We start from the raw sequence: 3,707 nt of genomic DNA on the forward strand, positions 1-3,707 counted from the left end.
TGGTGGGGCCGCGCGGGCCGGGGCCGCCGCTCTCGGAGCCCCTCGCAGCCCGCGCCCGGCCCGGCCCGGCCCGGCGCCCGCCCCTCCCTCTCTCCCTCCCGCTCGCCGGCCCGCTCGGCTCGCCGCCGCGGCGGCCGCAGCAACAAAGTTTGACAGGGCGTGGCCCCGCGGGAAACGGGCCGGCACTGCCGGGCCGGGGCGGGGGCGGCTCGGCTCGGGCCCCTCCGGCAGCGCCCAGCCCAGGGCTCCCCAACTCGCCGCCGCCGCCTGCTCCGCCGGGGCGTCCCAGCGCCTGGCCCGCCGGGGAGGGGCGAGCGGCGGAGGAAGGAGGGATCGCCGGTCTGGGCAGGGGGGCCGGAGGGAGGAGCCCCGGCTGCAAGCTGACACCCGCGCGCCTCGCGGAACCCGGAGAGCTCCGGCGCGCACACACTCACTCGCATTCACACTCGCACACCGCTCACTCACACCTTCCGGGGGCTGCGCCTCCCCGCCGCGCGTACCGCCCTCCCCCCCCCCCCCGCCCTGACCCCCTCCCCTGCGCCTCGCCCCGCACCCGCGGCGGCCCGCCTGCACCCTCCGGCCCACCGCCCCCACCGCTAGGCATCCCCTAACTTTCTTCCAAAGAACCCCCAGAACTCCGCACCGCTTCCACACCCCCTCCCACCGCAGCGGCGCGCTGGCGGGCGGCACTGCCCCCTGCGGGAAAGCTTCGGACACACAGACCCGCCGCGGACACTCGCTGCCTGGAGTTCCTCGGAGCGCGGGATCCCGCCAGCTTGCTGGCCCTCGCCTGATGCGTAGGGCAGAGGATCGGGCAAATTTATGGCACCCCGGAATATGCCGGGCGGCCTTCCGCCCCTCCTTCCTGTGGGGTTCCAACGCGCCCCCTCCCTAGTCCAGGTTTTTGACCTTGTTCAGGTGTCTAAAGTCACCCGCCGCTGAAATCCCAAAGATCACCTTTGCCCCATAGTTGCGGACCAGGTCCGTCAACGAATAACTCACAGCCCTGGTTTCAGAAAGGATTCGGATTGGGTTCGTTGCGAAGGAAAATTGTGTGCCTGTGACCTCTGAAGCCTTTCACAAAGCTGCCTCAGAAGCCAAGGAGCATATAAAAAGTAACCCAACCAGCCTCGTGCTGAAAGAAATGCCTCTTAGAGTTCATTAAGATAGCATCCCTCTCCAACCAGTTTGGGAAAGTTTAAAAAAGTGGATCTCGTGCCATCCACAGTGGGGAAGTGTTGGCGAGAGCATCCGTTTTAAAAGCAGACTGAAAGGCAGTATGGGAATACCTAAAACTATTTTCAACGCAACTGGCAGGGGAGTTTTCTACCGTGATTCCCCCACACATGGACAAAGTCACAGATACAAGGAAGTTCAAAGCAGCAGGGAGGTTGGGAAGAGGGGTTCTGGGTCTCACAGTGAGCCTCTGTGCAGCAACCAGCTCAACAGAATGAGGCCCCGGCACATAGGGATCCTAGAATGATTTTGGAGAAACATTAAATGAAAGACAGTATATACGGCCCTCCCTTTCATTTTGATTTTTTTAAAAATTAAATATATATATATTTATATATATGTAAGTATTATATATTATATATATATATATTTGTTTCTGCATAGAAAACTCGCGAAGATACACACCAAGTTATCAATAAATACATTTGAGAAAAGGAATAGGTGAGAGGAGTGAGCCTGTTTTGTTCTGCTTTCTACGTATTTTACCATTTATCACAACCAAAGATGTTTATCTCTTTTTTACACAATTAATACATGAATACAGTCTCAAACCTTTTTCAAACAATATCCATGGATCTCGAATAGTATCTTGAGTACAAGGTAAAAGTCCCTCCTGGCCTGCTTGCCACACCTCACTCCAAGGAGGCACTGGTTGGGTGTATCCTTCTAGACATTTTCCCAGGCACATGTAAACACATATGCAAACGTTCAGATTTACTTCCACATAAATAGAATTATACTCTTCATATTATCGTGTGATATTTCGTTTTTATAAGTCTCTAAAAGGAAGTTTTTCATGTGGTCCATAAACATATGAAAACCCTATTGTATTAGTTTCCCGTGGTTGCTGTAACAAATTACCACAAACTTGGTGGCGTAAAACACTGGCAATGCATTCTCTCACTGGTGGGGAGGCCAGAAGTCCAAAATGAGTTTCACTAAATCAAAATCAAGGTGTTGGCAGGGCCAAATTCCCTCCTGAGGCTGTAGCGAGAGTGTGTTCCTTGCCTCTTCCAGCTTCTGGTGGCTGCCTCTGATCTGTGAAATCTGCTCACTGCACTTTCTGCCTCTGGTCACACAGCCCCCTCCTCTGTCCAGTCTCTCTCTGCTTCCTTCTTATAAGGAAGGACACTTGTGATGTCATTTAGGGCTCACCCAGATAATCTTGGATAATCTCCCCACTCAAGTTCCTTAACTTAATCACATCTACAAAGACCCCTTTTCCTTATAAGGTAACATCCACAGGCTCCAGGGATTAGTACAGGGACATATCTCTGGGAGGAAGCCATTATCAGCCAGCCGCACCTATCGCCCTCGAAGAGATGCAAACCGAAACAGCACAGAGATACCATTTTTCATCTATCGGATTGGCAAAGGCTGAAAACAATTGCACCCAGCGCAGGCCCCTCTGCTGGGAAACAGCTGCTGGGCGTGGCCGTGTCACATTTCTGAAAGGACATTTGGCAATAGCTATGAAGAACCTTTATGTGGGTACACCTTTGGCTCATCTATACGCTTCTAGGATTTTATATCCAGAAAATAACCAGGCACACAAGTAAACCTGTACGAGTATGTTCATCGGGTGAAAAGCTGGAAACAATCTCATTGTCCCCAGATAGAGAATTGTGAAATAAAATCATGATGCATTCGTCGGATGGAATGCTCTGCCGTTGTGAAAATATGTTTGCCAACGTGGAAAGAGGCTCATGATAGTGAAAGTAGCAGATTAAAATTAATGTATATAGACTTCTGGGAGACCTGGGTGGCTCAGTGGGTTAAGTGTCCATCTCTTGATCTCAGGGCCCTGAGTGGAAGCCCTGAGCTTTAAGTAGGCATTGAGCCTACTTAAAAAAAAAAAAAATTAAATAAAAAAAATGTATATAGACTTCTGCTTTCCATTCTAATGGAATATTAATGTCAGACTGACTTTTCCATCAAGAACCACTATAAATGCTGGTATTAGTATTAGTATTAGTATTTAGTATTTCAATACTAAAATAAAACAACAACAATAAAACCCAGTTGATGTGAAGACATCAGAGTCAATGAAATCAGCCAGGACTTAAGGAGTCAAGATATCAAAGAGAAGGGAAGTTCACTGAAGTTTATATTTACCACTATTGTATCCCCTCAGAGCATTTGGTGATTTGCAACATCAGGCAGAGGCCAAACAAAAAGTAACTGTGTAGAGCAGGCCAGCTAGCCTCCTGCCTATTTCCATAGGGCCTGTGAGCTAAGAATGTTTTTTACAGGGGCACCTGGGTGGCTCAGTCCTTAAGTGTCTGCCTTCGGCTCAGGTCATGGTCCCAGGGTCCCAGGGTCCTGGGATCGAGCCCCGCATCGGGCTCCCTGCTCTGCGGGAAGCCTGCTTCTCCCTCTGCCCCTCCCCCTGCTTGTGTTCTCTGTCTCTCTCTGTCAAATAAATAAATAAAATCTTTAAAAAAAAGAATGTTTTTTACATTTTTTAATGG

Source organism: Neomonachus schauinslandi, chromosome 10, assembly GCF_002201575.2.
Source record: "Neomonachus schauinslandi chromosome 10, ASM220157v2, whole genome shotgun sequence".
In the NCBI taxonomy this organism is placed as follows: domain Eukaryota; kingdom Metazoa; phylum Chordata; class Mammalia; order Carnivora; family Phocidae; genus Neomonachus; species Neomonachus schauinslandi.